This window comes from Octopus bimaculoides, chromosome 6, assembly GCF_046866305.1.
Source record: "Octopus bimaculoides isolate indiv1 chromosome 6, ASM4686630v1, whole genome shotgun sequence".
In the NCBI taxonomy this organism is placed as follows: Eukaryota; Metazoa; Mollusca; class Cephalopoda; order Octopoda; family Octopodidae; genus Octopus; species Octopus bimaculoides.
In genome coordinates this window covers 81,410,286-81,434,876 of record NC_142933.1, presented here as the reverse complement: position 1 = coordinate 81,434,876, position 24,591 = coordinate 81,410,286, and the positions used below count along the sequence as shown (strand labels likewise).

Below are 24,591 nucleotides of genomic sequence, written 5' to 3'. Positions count from 1 at the left end.
CCATATCATCTCTGGACCATTGATAAGGAGTTTGCAAATCCAGTACCCAAGATACACTTTCAGCTTCTTAGTAATTATTAATGAAGCAACAAGATATATACCAACCTGTCTTGCGCAAAGTATGGCTAAACTTGGAATCTTGCAGAGTGAATGCAAATCCTTCATTCATAAGCTACAAATGATCGTGATATCTGGGACTATAAAAATCAGCAAGACCTTCTTAAGATTTAAAGGAATGATGATAAAAATCAAGATACTTTCCTTCACAATCTTGCTATCAAGTTGGTGGCCAGCTAAAAATTCACTCTACATTAAAAAGAGAAAGAAATGACATACATACAGACATACATACATACATACATACATACATGCACACACACACACACACACACACACACACACACACTGATAAACAGATAGACAGACAGATAGATAGATAGATAGATAGATACATACATACATACATACATACATACATGGATAGATCGCTCTGTGTGTGTGTGTGTGTGTGTGTGTGTGTGTGTGTGTGTGTGTGAGTGAACAGTTGTTTCTTTGTCTTGACATCACATGATCATTGTAAATGAAGTTCACCATTACATAGTGGTGTTCTTCATTTTCAAACTTCCAGGGAAAACATGTCTAGCTATGGGGAAATATTACCTTAGTTGGAAACAGATGAGGGTTGGCAACAGGGAGTGCATCTGGCCACAGAAAATCTACCTCAACAAATTCTATCTGACCTATGTAAGTATGGAAAAATAAATGTGAAAACGATGATAATTGTAATGATGACAATGGTGATGATGATGATGATGATGATGATGATGATGACAGTGGAACACCCTTCCACTTGCACACTAATTCAACAGGTAGCCAATTCAGTTGATTGGACAACTGAACCCTCATTACTGAAACCAACAGATCCATGTCGGTGGGTCGATGTATAATGTATCTATGTCTAACTGACAAATGGTTCATGAGTTTACAATTCTGAGCTCAAAATCATGACTGATAAAACACAATACAGAAGATCTGTAACATGATTACAGGAAGAGATGACAAGAGAAACAAAAATAGATCTAATGGAAATTGGGGGATTTTATTGCTGACTGAACCATCACCTTTTGTGCTATAAATGTGTGTTATTCTGGTTGTTATTGTTGTTGCCAATAGTTGTAGCATTCATGGAATTGTTGTTGCTTAGCTTTGGGTCAGTTTCCATCAAGAAGACTTATGATCAAAGGTATTCATGCTGTAATCTATCATTTTTTTTAACACAAAGTACTTTATAGTCCTCTGTGTTCATATTCATATAAGGCAGCAGGTTGTAGACTGTGGGAGACTTGGCTACTAATTATAGTAGATCAAGTGATCGAAAGTGGATCCCTTGTTATCTTAACTATTGATTTCTAAAATGAACACATGAACACTAATTTTCAAAGAAGAAATAGACTAAGGATGGTTTAGGTATTTGATAAGAAAAGCCACATTTGATTATATGTTCTATATCTTGCATCTTACTTCTTATATATCTCTTATTCTTTTATTTATTTTATTTTTCTTACGTCCTTTTTTCTTACGTCCTTTTTTCTTACGTCCTTTTATTCCTTATGTTTGGTGGATTATGCTGTATATCTTATATGTGATCATTGGGGGAGTGTGGTATGTTGAGTCGTTAACCTGACGTTTTTATTCTATAACTAATATTTTACTCTTGTCTCAATTATTCTGAGCACTACTCCTTGCAGCCCTGTATAAAATCTATTAGTTTCCTAATAAGAAACTATTAATATTACATATATATATATATATATATATATATATATATATATATATATATATATATATATATAGAGAGAGAGAGAGAGAGAGAGAGAGAGAGATAGAGAGAGAGAAAGAAAGATATCACTTAGGCATAGCTATACTAATAATCTGGTGTTAGACTTCGATATACGTATGCTTAAGTACAAAGTGTCAGTTGGGTACAAAGTGGTAATAAGAAACTGAGATGACAAAGGAAATAAACAATTACGTTATGAAATTCATTAGCTTTGAGCTGTTCCTGCTATAAGGTACAATGCACTCATGGTTATTCTGATTTGGGGGGGGAGCTTCCCCTTCAGTCTCCTGAATTTCATTTTCTGCTCATGTACATGCCTTTTCATTGGTGATGCTTTTCTATGTATATACATAAATGTAAATGTTTTCCCCAATAAATTGCACTTGAAGCTCCATTAAAGCTCTAGGGTGATGCTCAAGCACTTAACTATCAGTGCATTGCATGTTATAGCAGAAACAGCTGCAAGCTAACAAAGTTCATAACAATTGTTTTCCTTTCTCATCCCAATTTCTCATCATCATCATCATCAGCAGCAGCATCATTTAATGCCTGTTATCCATGCTGGCACAGGTTGGACAAGTGTACCATGCTCCAGTCTCATTTGGCAATGGTTTCTGTGCTTGGATGCCCTTCCTAATGCCAACCACAGCACCAGCACGAGTGTTTTTTTACATGACACCAGCGCAGGACTCTTGCAGGCCAATCCTCTTCACCAGGGGAAGCTTCACACTTAACATGTGTGTGTGTGTGTGTGTGTGTGTGTGTGTGTGTGTGTGTGTGTGTGTGTGTGTGTGTGTGTAGCATGTTTCCATACAGTTTCCATTTATCAAATTCACTCAACTGGCATTCATTGGCTTGAGGCTATAGTAGAAGACACTTGCCCAAGGTCCTACATAGTGGGGCTGAGCCTGGAATCACATGGTTGCAAAGCAAACTCCTTAACATCACAACCATACCTGCATAGTTTTATTCACTAAAATAGATTGATTAGTCTCTACTTACATTGAGCCTTCATTTTTACAGTTAATACTTTAAAATCTGGCAGATAGAATGTTAACACTGTTTTAAGTGAAAATTTTTACAGTTAATACTTTAAAATCTGGCAGATAGAATGTTAACACTGTTTTAAGTGAAAAAAAAAAAGCAAATCATTGAAACTCAGTATTATCTCAGATGCACAATGTAACTTTGAGAGCCACAGTTTGGCCTACATTGGAATTGGGGACTAGACGAACTTCTAGTATTCTAGTTTTGTCAAACTCTCACCAGAAAGAGGTAAGGCAAAAATCAACCCCAGGTGGGAATTGAATTCAGAATATAAAGGAAAGTAACTATCATGAGGCATTTTTGTTTGCTGTTCTATAAATTCTGCTAAACTGTTTAAGCCTAATGTTGATTCTTACATAGTTACAATGACATAAATGTTTGAAAAGAGTGTAATCAGTTATCTCAGTACATGACTAGTACTTCTTTTATTGATGCCTTCACCAACATTGGGAAGAGAATGTAAAAAGGACATAATCAAAATCCACAAAATAATTTTATCATTTTATCTGATGCTCCAATGAGTCTGACAATTTATCACTCATATCTGTCCTAGAATTAATCAATAGTATCTACGTGGGAGGAGAAAAAATATTGTAAAAATAATCATATTGCAAAAGAAACCAAAGTTTACCAGGTTAAATACAATTTCCTTTGACAATCAGATGACCTCTGTTTCTCTTTGTCCTCCCCACCATCTCTCTTTCGTTGTTATATGTGTGTATGTGTCTATCTGTGAATGTGCATGAGAATGTGTGTGTGTTTGTGTATGGTGTGTGTGTGTGTGTGTGTGTGTGTGTGTGTGTGTGCGTGTGTGTGTGTGTCTGGATGCTTGTTTCCACGTCTTTACGTTGACCCAGTTTGAGCAAAGATGGTAATGCTTGTTCATATCTCTAATAAATAATGCGACCTGAATCTGAGCATTTTCATCATGAGAAGAACAGTGAAATGAAAATAGTTTAACTTCAAAACAATTAAAGGTTGTTTACAAACAGGTCAGCTGACCATAAAAAAACTGCTCCAATAAGTCTTGACCAACACATGCTGGCATGGCTTAGACAAAACTTATTGAAGCAGCAAAATAGCTGGGTTATTAGCGTATTGGATAGACTTTCATACTTTTGGGGTTTATAAAAGGAAGTGCAAATCTGGCAGGGTAGACTGTTTGGTAGAATTGTTAGATCAGGAAATATACTTTAGGGTACCTGTTCTGGCTTATAGCAGTCTGAAAATAAAGCCCATGACAATACTTATGTCTAGCTGTGCCAAGTAGGCATTTGGCAAGAGGAGACATCTATGTGTGGGCAACCATCTATCTTCCTCAAAAGATGCTGCCGAAGCCTGCACATATATATGCAGAGGCATGGTCAGCTCTGGCCAATGGAGTCCCCACATACAGCAAATGAAATCTGTAGATGAGGGAAGCCCAGGAAGATATGGGATGAAGTGGTAAAGGCTGATCACAAAATGTTGAGTCTCACAAGGAGATAGCAAAAGACTGAGTTGATTGGCGATATGCTACAGCAGACATGCTCATTTATCTGAGTATGGTGAAAGTGAGATTCTTTGTATGCACACAACTGCACAGCTCACCCATCCTGTCCTTGTTGTGCTTTCATTTGTATCTTCTCACTCTTCTTGTTTCTTTATCATTCATCCCTCGATCACTTTTCTATCTACTGCATTATTCTGCTGCTGTAATTAAATGAAAGCAGGATTCATTAATATATATTATATTATCACTCTTTCTGTACTTCCAGTTATCATTCCTTCTCCCTTGATCCTTCTCCTATTAACATACATCCCTCATTCTGAGCACTGTAGCCCCACTTTATTCTTATTCCTCACTGACTAACCTTTCTGTGCTGCCAGTCATCACTCTCTCTCCCCTTTGAGATACTTCCTATCAATTTCCATTTCTTATTCTTAATACTATGCTGCCCTACACTCATATTTATCATAAACCACCCCAACCATTTTTTATCACTTACTACAAACATCCTTATACATCTCCAACCAGCTCTATTCCTAACCTTATCCATGTCTCTCTCTCCCCCACACTCTTGTAATCCACCTCCCTCATTCCTTCATTCCTCTCCTATCTGCCATATTACCATCATTCCTCTCATATTTACCATATTATTTTATTGCTCATTCTTTTTGTATTCACATCCTCTGTCCTGAACCACTTCTGTTGACACCAATCTCTCAGTCTTAACACCATTCCTTTTATTCTTGTTTACCATTGACTTTTCCTACCCTTCTTCACCATTCACTACATCCACCCTACCCCTATTTCTACCCAGTCTTTTACACACCTATGTAATCTTTATCTACCCACTCTTCCTGATCTCTCCTTGCTTCCTTCTGTTCACCTTTTTATACCTTGAGGGTATGCTCCAGCACCTCCCACCATCTTTATCTCTCTTTCCAGCTCTACTATCTCTACATCCACTCACATATATTATGTGGGGTAGCCATAAACCAACTCTACAATCAAAACTTCTTCCTGTCCCTCCTTTAACTTCTCAACACTATGAATAAAGCTACCCCACTTCCTAATAGTTCCCCTCCCAGTCAAGGGGGCTCATTAATTTTCCAAGTCACAAATCAACCTCACTCATGCTAGTGCTTTGAAAAACAATGCGCCTGTCCACTCTTAAAAATGGTTTCTATTAGAAAGGGCGTCCAACTGTAAAAACTATAAAAGCCTGACACACTGAATCCTCTGACCTTTGAATCCTGTCAGACAGTCCAACAGATGCCAGCATGGAAAGTTGATGTGAAATGATGATGATAAGCAAAATATATGTGTGTGTGTGTGTGTGTGTGTGTGTGTATTCATATTTATCATCCTTTCACATTCATAATATATATATATATATATCAACCATGGCTGTGTGGCAAAAAGTTTGCTTCCTGACCATATGATTTTGGTTTCAAACCCATTGTATACTTTGGACAATTGTCTTTACTTCTAGCCCTGGGTTGACCAAAGCCTTGTGAGTAAATTTGACAAGCGAAAATTGAAAAATACCAATCAGATATATATATATTATGAAGTTACATGGAGCTGAATCAAACTGTTATTAAATAACAGTTGTGTGTGTGTGTGTGTGTGTGTGTGTGTGTGTGTGTGTGTGTGTGCATAGATATACACATATATATAAGCATATACACATACGTGTGTATATATATATATATATCTCATATATATATATATATATATATATATATATATATATATATATATATCAACAGATGTTCTATACATTTTAGAGCCAACACTGAAATGTTCTACATTTCATATACAATGCAATCAAAGATAGAAAAATACATAATGAATGTATATGGATATTTCGAGTGTTATTGCTCTTTCATCAGAACCACATCCAACCAATTAACCATCCACGAACAACATTGCTTAAATAGCCACTTAGTTTAGTGATGTAACACTACTGGATAGACTAATTTACATATTAAACACATTCCTGGCAACTGGAACATAGATATCAATTGCTGATAGGGATACCATATTTCATTTAGCAATTGTAATAAACTACCAAGAATATCAAAGGTCTATAAGTCAATACAGTGTCCTACCTTTTTGTGCTTTAGTAATATCTTCATGAATGGTTAAGGGGTTGGGTGTGAGACTGAAAAAAAAGTAATAAATTCTGAAACATGCATAAACACCCATTACCTATTGTTGTGTATTTGATTGCATTGTTTACATAGATGTATTTGTATATGAAACACGGTAACTTTCAGTGGTGGCTCTAAATTTTATAGAAATAACTTAAAAGTGATTGAATTACACTGCTAACATCAAAAGGTAGGAAACAGTCATGACTTATAGAAGACCATTAATATATTTGGTAGTATATTACGGTTGCTAAACGAAGCTAGCAATTATATATATATATATATATATATATATATATATATATATATATATATATATATACATGTTTGTGTGTGTGTGTGTGTGTGTGTGTGTGTGTGTGTGTATATAAAGATATATATATACATATGTGGGTGTGTGTGGGTGTTTGTATGCATTATCACTCTCTTTACCCCACTTTCTAAACACATATCTAAGATAAGCTGATCAAAAGCACAATTGAACTCGGATTCAAGGTCAGCAGGATATTTACTCCACGCTGATTGTTGGCTAAAATCTGTAAAATCCAGATCAATATGAGAAAGTGAAAGAGAGAGAAAGAAAGAGACAGAGACAAAGGAAAAGAGAGGGAGAGAGAAATAAAAAGAGAGAGGGAGAGAGAAATAGAGAGAGGGAGAGAGAAATAAAGAGAGAGAGAGGGGGAGAAGAGATTGAGAGGAGAGAGAAAAAGAGAGAGAGACAGACAGAATGAGGAAATTGGGGGAAAGAGACGGATTAGAACATAGAATTTGTGATGGTCATTGAAAGCTTATGTTAACCTTTATCTTAACTCACAAAACAGATTTTCAACCAGAACACCACCCACCCTAACCTTCGACCAGTTCATTTCCTTGTTTAACCTTATTTCAGTTTTTATTTTATTATGTTGCTTTATTCATTTGTTCTTAAAGATACTGTGTTTATTCTATCCTATTTGTTTTTGGCTTCTTGATTTGTTTGTTTTATATATATTTATGTGGGTGTGCACCTTCCTTTTTGAGGTAGGCAAGTGCAGCCCACCCCAACCTTTGGGTTGGCTGGCTAGTTCGTGCCCATTATCCTTTACTATTGTGAGGCTTTCTTGGACCTGGATTTTCTACGGGGAACATACCCCCAACATCAGTTTCTAGACATGAGTGGTCCTGAGACCAAGGCCTCTAACATGAATTTTAAGAAACGTGATGGAAAATTAGCTAGGGAAGGCAGGGACACTACTCTCTGATACCCCTTTCGGAGCCCCACTACTATGGCATTGAGGTAGATCCAGTCACCCCTGTTAATGGGGACAAAACTTGGATTTAAAACACTGGATGATGATGATGAGGAAGAGGATGATATATATATATATAATAGAGAAATTGTACAAAATGTATAAATAGATGATGAGTAAAACACTGGCACAGTTTCGATTACCTGTTGTTATCCGTAGATTTATTGTTGTACCCAATAAAATCTATTACACATTCCATCTCATATTTTATTAATACTGTTATACATACATACGTACATACATATATATATATATATATATATATATATATATATATATATATATATATATATATATATATATATATATTATTTAAATATCCATATATATTCATCAATTTTAGTTGTTGGTAAAGCTTTTCCATACCACTTTCTTAATGTTGCAACAAGAAATAGTCTATATCCATTATCATCATCATCATCGTCATTATCCTCATCGCTATCATCATCATCATCATCATCATCATCATCATCATCATCATCATCGCCATCATCATCGCCATCATCGTCATCATCATCGCCATCATCATCGCCATCATCATCATCATCATCATCATCATCATCATCATCATCATCAATTACCATCATCAATGTCATTGTTATCGTTGTCGTCATTACCATTATCAATAGTTGACAATGCAATCGGTATTTCTCTTGCATCATCTGATATGAGAAGTCAAGTGTTTTGTCATATTGTCAAACACTCTTACCACATTGTCCTACAAATTACTTTTCAAGCCTACAAAGGAGCGACCAAGTAGTCACTCGACTAGCCAAATCTCCCTCAAATCAAATCACGCACTGCTATCTTAGAAAAAGAGTATACATTGAATAATGTAATTCTTAGGTCTTCCTATACATAGGAAAAAGTCGAGACAACCATGGCTGGATCACCTTTGATTATAAATCTGCTTGATCAGTATAAACCTGAGGTTTAAGAAACAACAACTAATTACTTTTCTATAAATCCAGTAAATGCAATTGAAACAGTATTAAAATCAAATAGCCATCTAAGTATCATACTTAATGTATAAACACTATTAATAACCCAATTACTGCAGTACTTATTGTTCATAAGAGATATTATCTCAGGACAAATTCTGCAATAATTGGTCAATAAACCGTATATTTATACATTACTAGCTTAAAAGCTGTGCTCTGTGTGGACTTTTAAAGGTAGCTCCTGTGGAGGGCTAATTGGGCATGCAGCCCAAAACTAAAAAGAGCAATAATAATAATAAAGCATTTATTGGTACTCTACCAATATGGCATTACTTTAAATTCAGTTTAAATGAAAAACTTGTTCACAAATTTTTGGCGTTCTTTCAAAATTTGAATTTTCAACTGTTAGCATATAACAAATTCTTGTCCAGAATCTGAACCCAATGCTGGATGCTCAAGAACCAAATGAAGAGCAGATTTTCAATCCTGAGATCATCTTGATTCCAAAAAGGTATATTGATATGTCTATGCAGAGCAAATGTAGACTGAAATACTGGGGTCCTGAACAGACAGACAGATAGACAAAATTTTGCATTTATTATTATAGAAGTAGATAGTTATTTTAATTACAAGTGCTTCAGTTGCATATACTAGGTTTTTATTCAGTTGGGTGGCTGTTTACAACACCATTACATCAGAAGTGATGAATTCTCATCCAGAAATGTGGTTGGCTGAGAGTCCACATCCTTGAAAAAGTCAAAAAAAGCCAAAATATATCTGGAATTCTTACTGGCCACTTCAAGGGTGATAATTTATCTCCCTCCCATATTTATTGTGTTTTCAACACAGCACATCTGTAAAAAATATAATCCTAAGATAAATACCATAGACTTCAGTTGTAAATGTATATGCATTAAATGAAATACATAAGTGCCAACTTCTCTGCAAGTTTTACTTTATCCACAAAACCAATAAATTCTTCAACCCTTCTCTCTCTCTCTCTCTCTCTCTCTCTCTCTCTCTCTCTCTCTCTCTCTCTCTCTCTCTCTCTCTCTCTCTCTCCCTCCCTCCTTCCCCATCTCTCTCTCTAGCTAATTCTTTTTCGAGCTAATTACTCTGCTTTTCTTAACTTAGTAACAATCTAGTAGGATTTCTAAGACTGATGAGAGGAAAGGAGAAATTTATCCTTTGACAGGAGACCTAGCTTAAGGCCTAATTGCTTGCAGCAGTGGTCAAGACCAGATAGTGGAGGTGTTAAGCCCAGTAGTGATTTAAGTTTATCACCCAAGAAATGGTAACCCTGGGATGAACTAGTATTCAATTGTGGGGGTAATGTTGGCCTGGCAGCAGGATGACATCATTTTGAAAGCTACAACAATGCAAGGAAGCTCATTGTGACCAGCAATCCAGCAGTGCTTAACAACATCCTATAGTCTGTCTGGTCAATACAGTGGTGTGTGTGTGTGTGTGTGTGTGTGTGTGTGTGTGTGTGTGTGCGTGCGTGTGCATGTGTCTTTGTGTCTGTGTTTGTCCCTCACGACCATCTGACAGCTGGTGTTGATGTGTTTATGTCTCCATAACTTAGCAGTTCAGTAAAAGAGACCAATACAATAGGCACCAGGAATAGAATTAAAGGCAGCACCCCATCATGGCTGCAGTCTAATTATTAAAACAAATAAAATATAAAAGAAAAGATTACATACATCGGTGCAGGAGTGGCTATGTGGTAAGTAGCTTGCTTAGTGGTAAGTAGCTTGCTTAGGGGTTATCAGTCGGCGGGCGCCGGGGCCCCTCCCATTTTTATTCATTTGCCGTTATCATCTTCACCACATGAATGTCTCTGTCCAGCTCGCAGCTACTCTTCTATCACCCGGTCCAGGAATCGAAACCACAATCTTACGATCATGATGCTGACACCTTAACCACTAAGCCATGTGCCTCCACATGTAGACATATATATATATATATATATATATATATATATATATATATATATACATATATATATATATACATACATACATACATACATACATACATACATACATACATACATACATACATACATACATATATATATATATATATAAAATATGTCGGGTGGGGGCATGCACTGTGAAATTCCATTAGGCCGTAGGGTTATCATGCTGAAAACAACTTCACATTCCTTTAGCACATCAAGAAAATCTATAGTAGAGCCTATATTTCACATGAGAAATCTCCATTTAATGAATCACCTAATATTTTAAAAGTACTTCCACAGCTTACAATAGTAAGTTTTTCTATTATTCTTCAGTAACTATTTGCTGTTAGATTAACTCAGTCGTTTAATAATTAAATCTCTTAGCCATGGACACAGTGCAATTCAATGCATAAGAAATGAACCCCAGACTCCTTGATAAACAATGAAGAAATTAGTCAGTTTAATCTTCATCCCAAGCTTCATCCTAATACATCTTGTAGACCTATTATGGATATGAGTCTGTGTATTTATTATTTATTCATAATTCACTCTGTATTAGTAATCCAGTAATTATTGGCTAATTGCCTGATTCCATCAACTCAGTCATCCATGCCACCTTTATTCCTGTCTGTCTTAATATAAATAAACTCAGGAAGAGAGAGGAGAGAGAAATAGAGAGAGGGGAGAGAGAAATAGAGAGAAAGGAGAGAGAAATAGAGAGAGAGGAGAGAGAAATAGAGAGAGAGGGAAAGGAAAAAAAAAGAGAGAGAGAGAGACAAGGTAAGAGAATCAGAAAGAAAGCGAGAGATGGGGAAGAAAAAAGAGAATATTAGTTCTTGTAGGTGTTTACATCCTGAAAACAATATTTTGGATGGTAGGGCAGTAGGGGAAGGGGCATGGGATGGAAAGTACAAGATGTTTACTTAAGCAAAAACAAAATACCTTTAAAAAACTCAAAAGTGACCTTTTTATTGTTTATCAGAAAATAATTAGTATTTCTACACCTTTTGTAATTATTTCCTTCAGCACAATAAAATATCAAATTGCTTCAATTACTGCAAGTGTCTCTGTAATCCATCAAAGAGAAACTGGTACCAGCTAGAATGACATTGAAAGATTGATAACAATCACCGCTGACGTGTTTTATTGTCTGAACAACCACTGAGTGGCATGAATGATGAGTTAGAACAGACCACATAGAAATGAGAAATGTATATGTCTTGTCGGCATGCATGCGCGTGTGTGTGTGTGTGTGTGTGTGTGTGTGTGTGTGTGTGTGTGTAAACTTGTTTGTATTTGTGCATGTGTATTTATACATATGTGTATATATTCTTGTGTGTTTGTTTGAAAGAACAAGGCTTTCACATGCAGAATGAAGTACTCAGTACTTCAAGAAATAGTGTTATTTTATTGGTAACAATTGAGATGCAAACATAATCCCTTTGAACTGAAACAGGAGTTCCTCTGTAAACTAGCTAACAATAAAATAATATAATATTATATATATGTATACACTAGCTGGTGTACCCAGTAATTCCCAGGGTAAAGATGTTCTATTGAAACGCCTTATTACTCTGATATAAGAAAGCAATTTTGTTATAACTGCCACAAAAGGTGTATCTTCCATCACGAAAAAGTACAAAAACCTGTCAGCTGGAGGAGGGAGAGATTGTTGGAGGTTGACGAGAGTGTACTCTGACTCGTTGTGGTATTTTAAAGGTGAACTTTATGAAGGCTAATTTATTAAAAGTAACATATAAATGTAGTATATATGTATATTAATATATGAATGAAGTGTTTAATGTTTAAGAATGAAATGAAAAAAGTGCAATAATAACATTCACACTCACTGATGGCCGTTCTCAGTAACTGCCTTTGGCTTATGAAGTTCTTGTTTTTATAACTATCGAAAACAACCAGAAGGATAGACATTGTTGAGAACAAATGATTTCATTGGAGGTCTGTTATCTCCATTCCAGCTCCTGGTGGCCTATTTTCCACATATGTAGTAGATATTGTAAAATCAAGAAAATGAGTACAATGAACATGCCATAGAGAGTGGAAAATTCAATGTTTCAGACAGTCATCTTTCTGGGAAAAGTTGATGGGAGTGACATTGAAGAGAAACAGCTGTGTTTTACATCCTCTGTTTGAAAACTCACCCAAACCAAGTTCTCTGTACTCTTTTTCTCAATTTTACTAAGTAATATTAATATTACTAACATTAACCAACATCAGTTTCTTTGGATTCTGTTTGATCACATATATATATGATTTGGAGGAAATTTGGCTCATTATTTCTAATTTGAGTAGACCTTTGATGAAAGCATTCCATGCATCCTTGTGTGTATCAGGGACTACATTCTCTAATGTATCCTTATATTTTGAAGAAGAATGGGTGTGATTTATGTGAGTTTGGGCTGCTATTTTTAACAGGCCAGCTTACCATCCTGGAGATACCCTTAATCATTGTTTTTAGTACTAAGTTAGCTAAACCTGAAATAATGTATCTGCTTTCCTATTTAAGCTAACAAAGACTTAAAATAATGCATCACAAAGCACTAAACACCACTTCAAACTTTAAAGAAAATCCTTAAAACTCACATTTGCTCTCCTCAAAAATTCAACAAAAACTAATTCTAATGAATGACAGTGTCTCTAATTCCACTAGAAACCCATTACCCACTTAGCCTTCAGATTAATCTGTCAAATATAATGCTTATTTATTCACATTGTTTTTAATTAATCATGTATTATCTCATGGCTTTGAGATTTCCATAATGTGATTGCTTATTTTTAGAATGACATTGTTAGGTATTAAGTGGGATCTGACCAATTTAAACATAAAACAGGTAGAAAGTTTTTTGCCTGGATGTGGCCAGTTTAAATGCTAAAGGGTTAAACATTGAAACCACTCCTGCATTGGGCTTCCTGCAGCTTTGTCATAGCCTTTCTTCAGCTTGGAAAACAACCAAAAGTCACAGGAGGCAATGTCTGGACTGTAGGGTGGAGTGAGGGTGAGTTTTGATGCCCAAATCTATCAAATAGTTGGCTACAGGGATAGAATTGTTAACTGGTGCATTATCCTGGTGTAGATGCTGTGGCCTTTTACAATGAAATCTCTTCTTGAACAAAGTACTCTTTGTTGAGTGTCTGGCCAGAGGGGACATGATAGATGTAGATGCTGCCCTTGCTGTCAAAAAAGAGGATTATCATGAGCTTCCCAGTAGACTTGCTCTACATGGCCTTTTGTGCCAGTGAAAAACAGATACTCATTTCATATAAGTTAATCCATAAGCAGTCTGGGGCTTCTCATAAGTTTCTGTAGACTCTTTTCCCAGTTTAACATTAAACTTTATTGCATAGTGAGTTTCCAAATGGTCTTCATGTGCCGAGTGCATTCTACAAACTAGTCAGCTGTGAAAAGCAGTGTTTAGTAGGATGTGTTCAAAGTACTGTTACACCCGTCTCCTACAATCTCAAATAATAAAATTTGGCAGGTCTGTTTAATAGATGTGTAGTAATGATATACTAAAATTATGATAATCTAGGACAGTTATAACTGCCACTCCTAAAAGAATCTCAAAACTTCAGGATGTATCTCATATATATGCATATATTTGTGTGTGTGTGAAAGAGAGAGAGAGAGTATATGTATGTGCGTGTGTGTGTGTGTGTGTTGCTATCTCTTTGCTTTGACTTCTCATAGTTGCAATGAGTGCCACTGACATGCAAATAGCGTCCTTCGTTTCCAGTCTTCTCTGAAAAGATGTCTGGTCATGGGGAAATATTACCTTACTTGGAAACAGGTTAAGGCTGGCAACAGGAAGGACATCGAGTAGCAGAAACTCTGCCTGAACAAATTCTGTCCTGCGCATGCAGAAGTGAACGTTAAATTATATAATAATAACAATGATGTTGATGATGATGGCAATGATGATGATGATGATGAAGTTGATGATGATGACGATGATGATGATGATGATGATGATGAACACAGGGACTGAAGGAAAAATACTTCAGAGGAGTGTCCTACATACTAGATACAAATATGGCACAATCTGTAATATGGTGAGTAGAAAAACTGGTTGTTTTTGACAAATAAGTGCAAGCAGAATTGTCATGTGGTTTGCATTACAGTTTGCAAAACAGCCAAACGATGAACATTTTGGGCAAATGCTTCTACCATAGTTGGCCTGTATCTTGTGAGTGAAATTTAGCTGAGGAAACAATGCAAAACCATTGCAGACACACAGCACATACACTTATACAAGTATGTGCATATACAGAGTGACCCAAAAGTAGGTTTACAGTTATCACATAGGCACTTTAAATTTCTTTTAAAACATTTCATTGGATTTAAATTTCTATCTTACAATTAACTAAATTAGCATAGAATATTGGTTTCATTTTTTTTTTTTTTTCATAATTAAGATCTAAACTGTTAATATATGAATGCAAAAGAGATAGTTGAATAACTTTAAACCTACTTTTGGGCCACCCGTATATAAATATATATATATATATATGTCATGCTGCAATTGTTTTCGTTCCAGCACACGATCTCAGATCAGGTCACTTGCTATGCAAGTACATCTCCATATATATATATATGTATGTATGTATGTGTATGTGTGTGTGTGTGTGTATGTATGTATGTATGTATGTATGAATATATCATCATCATCATCATTTAACATCCATTTTCCATGCTGACAATGGGTTAGACGGTTTGACTGAGAACTGGTAAGCTGGGGAGCTGCATCAAGTTTTAGTCTGATTTGGCATAGTTTCTACAGCTGGAAGACCTTCTTAGAAATAAAAATAAAAATAAAAAGTTGATGATCGTATAGGTTAGTGAATATAATATAATAGGTTATAGTGATATATATATATATATATATATATATATATATATATTGGGTTATAGTGATATGTAGTATATATATATATATTGGGTCATCCCATAAACATATACATATATATTTTACTAGTGTCAGCCTTTGGACTACTGCCATGCTGGGGTACCACCTTGAAAGGTTTAGTCAAACAAATCAACACCAGTAATTATCTTTAAGCCTAGTACTTATTCTAGTGGTCTCTTTTTGCTGAACATCTAAATTACTGGGACGCAAACAAACCAATACTGGTTATCAAGTAGTGGTGGGGGACAAATACAAAAACACACACATTTACACACATTATATGTATGAATGTGTGTGTGTGTGTGTGTGTGTGTGTGTGTGTGTGTGTGACAGGCCGCTTTCAGGTTCCATCTTTCAAATCCAGCTCACAAGCCTTTAGTTGGCCTGAGACTATAGTGACCACATGGTTGGGAAGCATGCAAATGTCCATGTGGTGTATGTGTTTGTGTGTGTGTGTGTGATGTCTGTATACCAGTTTAGAATGGTGCTTCAACCAAAATTTCTTGTAGTACTGCATTATGTTCCCTTGCACCAAGGAAGATTTAGTCATTCGATAAATAGAGATTAATAAAGTAAGTACCATACTAAGTACTGGGGGAATCAATAGATATAATTAACTAAGAACCTCTGAAAGAGTTGCTCCAGTATGGTCATGGTCCAAAATACAGAAACCACTAAGAGAAGTAAAAAACTATGGAGAATGACAAGAATGTTAATATATTTTAACAAATAGGTAAAGACCCCCTTCGGTCATGAATAATCATGGGATTGCATCTAGAAAGTTACCTTCCAAGGCACAAGTCCGGGCAAGGTTGTTTATGGAAGACCAGCAGTCAGCCATGCATACCAGCCTCCTCTCTCCATACCACCGATGTTATCCGAGGGAAAGGCAAAGGCTGATACAACTTGGCACCAATGATGTCAAACTCATTTCTACAGCTGAGTGAACTGGATAACATGAAATAAAGTGTCTTGCTCAAGAACACAACACACAGCCCGGTCTGGGAATCAAACTCATTACCTCATGGTTGTGATCCCAATGCTCTAACCACTGAGCCTCCCTCTTAGCAAATAATGTTACTGTATATACAGACCTTTTTAGGGCTGTGTGTGTTTCTCCTTATTGTTTTGCTGACAGTTTCAGCCTTCATCCTACAAGAGGCAGGAGACAGTAGGACTACATTATTGATGTCCTACAAGGGATAATAAACGAGTTAAGTATTTTAGGCCATACTGGTTAGTCAGCTCTGATGGATGGCTCATATCTTATTCATGGAAAGCTCAAGAATGACGAAATCAATATTAATGGTTGGGAAATGTGCCATGGAAACTTGAGATAATGCGAGTTCTAAAAATCCAGTGATAGTTGATGTTATTTTTCTTGTTCTTGTTGTTGTTTAGCCAGACAGGCCTGTTTTTTATTTTATTTTCTTCTATTATAATTTCATTCATATCTAGAATTTTGTAGATGGAAATAGTATGAAGTCTGTTGTGTGTGCGTGAGTACATATGTGTGTGTGTGTGAGAGAGAGAGAGAGAGAGTTTACATTCTGCACTTTCTATGACAAAGCTCTGTGTTAGAAAGCTCTGTTAGGAATGTCCTTTCCTAGCAGTAAATTTTTTGCTAACTCTGAAAATCAGGTGAGGGTGAACAACAGGAAGAGCATCTAGCTATAAAACAATACTGCAATAGCATGTATTCATCTAACCCAGGCTAGCATGGAAAAACGAATGTAAAATAAACAAAGCATTATAGGAATATTAAATCAACTTGAATACTACTTTATTTTACTAACCCTGGAAGAATGAAGGGCAAAGTTGATCCTAGTAGGATTTGAACTCAAAACATTAAGTGTTACAACAATATACAGCATGCATTTAGTAGGATGTTCTCATCATTTTGCCTATCTATAGGCTTTCCAATTATGATCATCATGAGCATGAAGGCTTTTTGTGTATACAAGACTATACTGTCTAAATGTATCCTCCTTTGGATTGAGAGAAATTTAAGGGCTATTTCAAGCAAAGTGAGCAGTCACCTAGAGTAGTAATAGAAAGGACTCTCTTATCACTGTCTTATCATTATGGGGCTTTTATGCAAAGCAAGGCACTCCAACTCATATTATCTTTTTAACATCACTTATCAGGAGTGCATCTATACTGAAAATAAAATGAATCATTAAATCTATAACTTCATGAATATGCAACTTACATTAAATTACTGCATAGGTTCTAAAGCTTAAAACAATTACGGGTTTAACCTCCTTGTTTCAGTGACCTAAGGAACTGGTTATTGTGAAACTAAAAAAAATTCCAGGCAACACTTTTTAGCACTGACATAATCTGCTGTACCGTTTAATCCCTTGGATGACATCATGAAGGGCCAAAATACAGTGAAATATATGAAATTAATAGGACTGTGTCACAGACACTCAATTGGTAATTCCAGTGTAAACATTAACAAGTGTGGCACCTTACAGCACCACCCCAGTAGTAGATCTACAAACTAATGGTGGCAGATTGAAAAAATGGTGGAATAAGGGAGTCACCACATCACAAAATGCTAGACTAAAGAGATTCAACTTGCATTTTCTATTTTTGTAAATGGGTTTTAAAGAGGTTTTCTATTACATTGCAGACAGATTCAGCACTGTGTTGCTGAAACAGAAATACTGTTATAGTAAATATTCTGCTCAATGCCACAGATTTGCTTGGCAAAACCAGTATGTTGCTTAGTGGCCGACAATATGTGCATTTCTGATCATGAGCACACATAGCTATGTGTTGAGAAGGATTCTTTGGAGTTTGAATTAATATAAGAAAAGCAAAGTTTGAAGGAAATATTAGCCATTTTTTATACTTTCTAGGGATAAGCAAATAGGAAATCAATAGTTGTTACCAAGGACATAAATCGTGTTATCAGTTTCAGTCAAAGGCTGTCACCATGCCAGGGTGCCACCATAAAAAAGATTGCTTCCCCAACAGGGAATAATGCCCTGGTTTCCTGCATGACAGACAGGAATACTTACCTCTATACTACTGAGGAATGGCTGGAAGTACATTGCATCAGAGTGTAAAATTTCACCAGATGGAAAAAGGTTTCCTACTCTGAAATAGAAACTTCTTTGTTGGTGCTCTTCAGATGGCCATCACCACTGACACACAAATTGCAGTACTAACACACAGTAATATCCTTCCCTTTCTTCTTTCCACTATTTTTGATGCTATAACCAACAGAAGTTACAAAATAAATAAATAACAGGTATCACTGAATGAACTACAAACTACACTGTAAAATATATTAGTCTTGTGCGTTTTATTTATTTATTTATTTATTTATTTATTGCTTTACATCTGTGCTTTTAATGTAACTTTTCCCCCCACCTCTCTCAGCAAAAACAGAATTTTTCACACAAAATATGTCAGCTAATCTGTGAGACCCAGTAAGAACTGGTATAAGCCAGCTGAACAATGGTTTTTGTCAGAACGTTCTGGTTTAAAAGTGAAGGACACTTCTTTTTTTTTTTTTTCTAACACATTCTTGTATCACAACTTGTGGGGGGAGGGGGTAAGAAAAAGTGGGGGGAACCAACGTAAAAGTAAAATGAAAATACAAAAGGTGTGAAAATTTTAATTGATAAAGACCACAGCGCAACCCCCCCCCCCCGGTTCCTTTCATCTTTTTCTTTTAATTCTCATGTTTATCTCTTTCTCTCTTTTTTTCTCTTTATACGTGTGTGTGTGTGTGTGTGTGTGTGTGTGTGTGTGTGTGTGTGTGCGTGTTTGTGTGTATACGTGTGTGTATGTAATGTAGATAAACAGACAGGCAGTCAGATATAGATACTGTAGTTTAAATGCAACTAAAAAGGACTAAAAATAGAAGTGATGCCACCTTCTTTTTAAATTGATTGTACATACGAGAGTGACAAGGAAAACAGAGAGCCGCAGGGGGTGAGACATAGAAAGAAAGGAGAGAAATAAAATAAAGAAAAAAAGTAGGGAAAGTTCGTGTTTTAATAGACCATTCTGGAAAATGTTATACAGAATAAACTGAAAATATGTGTACATGTGGTATACGTGTGTATGTGTGAGTGTATACGTGTGTGTGTGTGTGTGTGTGTGTGTGTGTGTGTGTGTGTGTGTGTGTGTGTGCATGTCTGTATAATTCTTTGTGTACAGGCATGTACGTGGTCTGATCAATAAGTATCCGGACTGTTGCTATAGTAAAGCAGCTAAAGCACGGAGAGTGAGAGCTTGGCACAGATTGACCTTGAACACTGCTGTGTATGCGCACTATGTTTTAACGTTCTAGCTCACGTCCGCTGTTTACAGCAGTGTTTGGAAGGAAGGTGTGTAGCGTGTGATCATTGCATTGAAAATGACAGAAATTTGAACAGAGAATCTGCATCAAATTTTACCAAAAGCTTGGCGATACCTGCTCAGAGGCCTATGCAAAGTTTTCACAAAGTTTTCATCATTCTCAACAAAATCAAGGAAATCTTGTACAACTGAAACCTGGGTGTCCTTTTGGTTGACTAAAAGCAGTATTTGGCACAAACTTGGCAGACACACATCTCGTACCCAAATCTTCAGTGACAATGGACTGAACTGTAACTAATCTGCACATCCTCTGACAAATCATGGATGGTGATTTGACAATTTCCTCTTACAGCTTCATGCTGATTTGTGATGTTTTCCTCAGTTCTGCTGATTGTAGGTCTCCGAGAACGTTCATCAATATCAACATTTTTCAGCCATCTTGGAAACTTCTGAACCACTCGTACACTTGTGTGCTGCTCATACACTGCTCTCCATACACTTTCTGCAACTTTGCATAGGTCTTTAAGCAGGTATCACCATGACAACTTTCTCTGTCATGTCAATGCAATGATCACACGCTACACACCTTCCTTCCAAGCACTGCTGTAGATAGCAAAAGTGAGCTAGAATGTTAAAACTTAGTGTGCATATACAACAGAGTTCAAAGTCAATCTATGCCAAGCAGCTTCACTCTACATGCTTTAGCTTGTTACTGTGGCTACAGTCCGGATACTTATTGATCAGACCTTGTATGCAACACAATTAAAGAGAATGTCAGCCCTGCTATTTACCAGACAGACCAAATTACAGAGAACATTTCTCTACATTGTAAGTGTTTTGTGTGTGTGTGTGTGTGTGTGTGTGTGTGTGTGTGTGTGTGTGTGTTATAGTAAGCTCTGTAATACAGTGACTCTTAAACTGATAAAAACTAGGGTCTCTACAAAATAAAATCACCACCACCACCATCGTCATCATCTTTATCATCATCATCATTTAATGTCCACTTTTCCATGTTTGGATGGGTCACATGGAGTGTCAAGGTGGATTTTCTACGGCTGGATGCCCTTCCTATCAGCAACCCTTGTCTCCAAGTAAGGTAAAATATTTCCCCTTGTCCAGGCATGTTTTTACAGAAGATTGGAAATTAGGGACACTGCTTGTATGACAGTGACATTCATTAACGACTATCACGTGAAGTCAAGACAAAGATACAAACAGTAGCACATACATATCCATTATATACATATATACATATATATATACACAGACACACACATATATATATGTATACACACATACATACATACACACACATATATATACAACAGCTTCTTTCTTTTTATGTCTACCAGATTCACTCACAAGGATTTTTGTTGGCCCTGGGGTTTTACTAGGTGTCACACAGAGGGACTGAACCCCAAAACGTGTGATTGGTAAGCAAACTTCTTACTACTCAGTCAATACTTGCACCTATATGTATATTAGAGAAACCATGCCCAAGTATTAGAGAAAAATTTTACCTCAAATCCCCACCCCCACTCTTTTATTAACGAGAAGATGGAATAGAATTCACATCCTTATAATAAACCATTCTAATTATTGCATAAGTTTAGGAAGTTTAGAACCATCTCAGTGTTATTAAACATGGCAGTTTTTATTAAATTTTGATGGAAATAACTGAAGGAGGTTAGTAATACATAATGAAATTATTACAGGATCTTGGAATATCATCAAGCCATGTTTTGGCTCATTGACAACACATTGTCCCTGACATATGTCATCCTTACAAAGATTTTATTTATTTATTTTTAAAATGTATCATATTGGTTTAATCCTTTAGCATGCAAATCATTCTGTCAAAGGTAATGCTTTTTATTCACATTGTTTTGAATCTATTTTGCAGTCATGAGATTTTGATGAGGCAACTGTTAATTTTTAAAATGATATTGTAGGGTTGGTGTGAGAGTCCAGATCTGACCAGTTTGAACATGAATCAGGCAGAATATTTTGGCCTGGTATGGCTGGTTTAAATGTCAAAGAGTTAAATATGTTTATAGTGATCAAATGTTTGTGTTATGCATTCGCAAACTCCCTCCATCAAATCAGTGTAGCCTCAACAGGTACACAGTGTGCCATATGTTAGATATTGAAATGATCACAAAGCAACATGAGATAAAGTATTTTGGTCAAGTACACAATGCATCACCTGTTCTGGGAATCGAAATCATGATCTCACAATCATGAGTGCAATACCTTAATCACTCAGCCACATACCCTCTACATCATCATCATCATTGAATGTCCACTTTCCATGCTGGTATGGGTTGGGCGATTTGACAGGAGCTGGCCAGGGAGAAGACTGCACCAGACTTCTGTGTCTGTTTTAGCAAGTTTTTTTTACAATTGGATGGCCTTCCTAACACCAACTACCCAGCAAGTATTAGTGTGATATAGGTTTCTTGGCTTCTAATTCATCAACAAGAGCATTACATAAATCTCCTTTCTCTGCTTTTGTTTTCCAAATCTTTATCTATTGTTTTGCTTCTTGTTGTTTAGCCAAGAGAGAAAGAGCTCAGGGTTAAATGTTGTTATTTAACCCCATTAGACTAAAGTCTATAAAAATTAAAAGAATAATTTTAAAAACCCTTCCACAGATGGTGATGAATAAAATAACAAATGAAATAAAAAAAAAGATAACAGAAATGACTATTAGTTGGTAGAATGTTACCATCATGAAATCCCTGAAGATACAATGAGAAAAGAAAAAAAAACAGAAAATGATCAATAGATGATGAAAAGATTGCCGATGATTTTTTCAGATTATCAAATTCCCATTTGTTACAGATGTTTCATTGGGTTTTTCTAATACAAAATATTTAATTTACATTGCTCTAGTTCACTCTAGCTGCCAGAAATAGGTACCAACCAGCTCATCTGAGAATGTTACCTGCAATGGATTGGTTTACCTCTTAACTACACGTCTTGAAACTAGAGATGATATTAGCTCCCAAAGGTCACTTGAGTGCTTACAAAACATTTACATGTTTTGGGAGGTTTTTTTTTGACAATCAATAACACTTCAGATGAATACTACAAAATAAGTATAAGCTTTCAAGGAGTCGATTTTGCAACCCAGTTTCAATTCCCAGTCATAACCATTTCAGTTCACTTATATTACTCATTCTCCACTCCTGAGAAACGCATGCAAACTATCCAATCTCATTATTCACCACTAACAAATCTGAGATGGTGTATTGGTTGACTATGCTGGAAATCAATATGATCAGCAAGCTCTGGAACCAGAGGAAGTTAGACTGAAATTCACTGTACAGATAATATTAACATTATTGATCTTGAAATGTTATGGAGATTATCATGAAACTGACAGGAGAGTACTGAAATTTGACCCAGTGAGTCAACCCTTCATTTTAAAATAAAACCAGGTCAATTGGAGTGTGTTTTTTTTTTGTCTCAAATTGGTATTCATGTCTAAATATCAGTTTCTGGTGAAAATATTAGAAGTTAATTTATCTGTAAAGCTGATCACATTTAAGATTTTGTTCCATGCAACCAAACTCTTTGATCAAGGGAAGCAGAATCATAACTTAACACAAAAAAACTATTTCTCTATTGAGAGTTGTCAGCCTTGCCTTTGTTTTATTAAGCAATGTTCAACAACTTCCACAAATCAACCCCAGTACTTACTTTTTAATCAGGTACTTATTCTTTCAGTGTCTTTTGCAAAACGGCTGTTCTTGGGATGTAAACAAACCAACACCAGTTTTCAAGCAATGCTGTTGGGGAACAAACACACACACACATATATATACAATGGGTTTCAGTGCAGTTTCTCTCTACCAAAGGCATAAGGCATTGGTCAGCTCAGGATTATAGTAGAAGACATGGAGGCGCAATGGCCCAGTGGGTGAATTGCATCATAGTGCTGTTTTTCTCAGAGGCGGTGCCCAACTGACCCTACAATACTGTGCAATTGACAAAATAAAAAAACATGCGCATGCACGAAATTAAAAATAAAATCGCTACAATTTACCCATTACACTCTGTATGTATACATACATGTGTGTGTGTGTGTGTGCATACATACATATGGCTAGATAGCTTGATGGATGGATGGATGGAAGAATATATAATATATATTAAATATATAGAAGTGTTTAAGCTCCATAAAATATATCCATTATTTAAGAGCTCAATTATGAGCATATCGTTAAACTCCAATATATTTATTATTACAATGCAATATTCATCAGTGGAACAAGTGAATAAGTTTGCCTGTCTAGCAAGATTGGTTAAAACAATTGTTCAGAGTTGTAGAGTGGAATTAAATTATGAATCACTCAATTTTCTTTTTTCTTTTCTACCTATTCTCTGTGTGTCTCCTGTCCGTTACCTCTCTCTCACTCTCTGTCTCTCTCTATATATATATGTATATATATTTGATTTTTTTTTCAGGGGTAATTAAAAAAACGTACCAGTTTCAATATAATACTACTAGGTATACCACCACCCCAACGCTGAAAAAATTTTCCATCACAAATTCCAATATAATCCAAATTTACTCTATCTGAATGGTATTTGAAAAAAAAGCATTATTAAAAATTAC

At 35.9% G+C, this 24,591-nt stretch overlaps 1 long non-coding RNA gene across 1 annotated transcript in view; it reads right to left on the bottom strand.

The window, feature by feature from the left end:
- The window catches only part of LOC128248123 (uncharacterized), a 96,343-nt gene extending 77,389 nt beyond the window's left edge, over positions 1–18,954 (bottom strand). The window contains exon 1 of the long non-coding RNA XR_016242342.1: positions 18,677–18,954. This is a non-coding gene — a long non-coding RNA (uncharacterized LOC128248123). The remainder of the gene's footprint in view (positions 1–18,676) is intronic.
- Between the last annotated feature and the right edge of the window lie 5,637 nt (positions 18,955–24,591).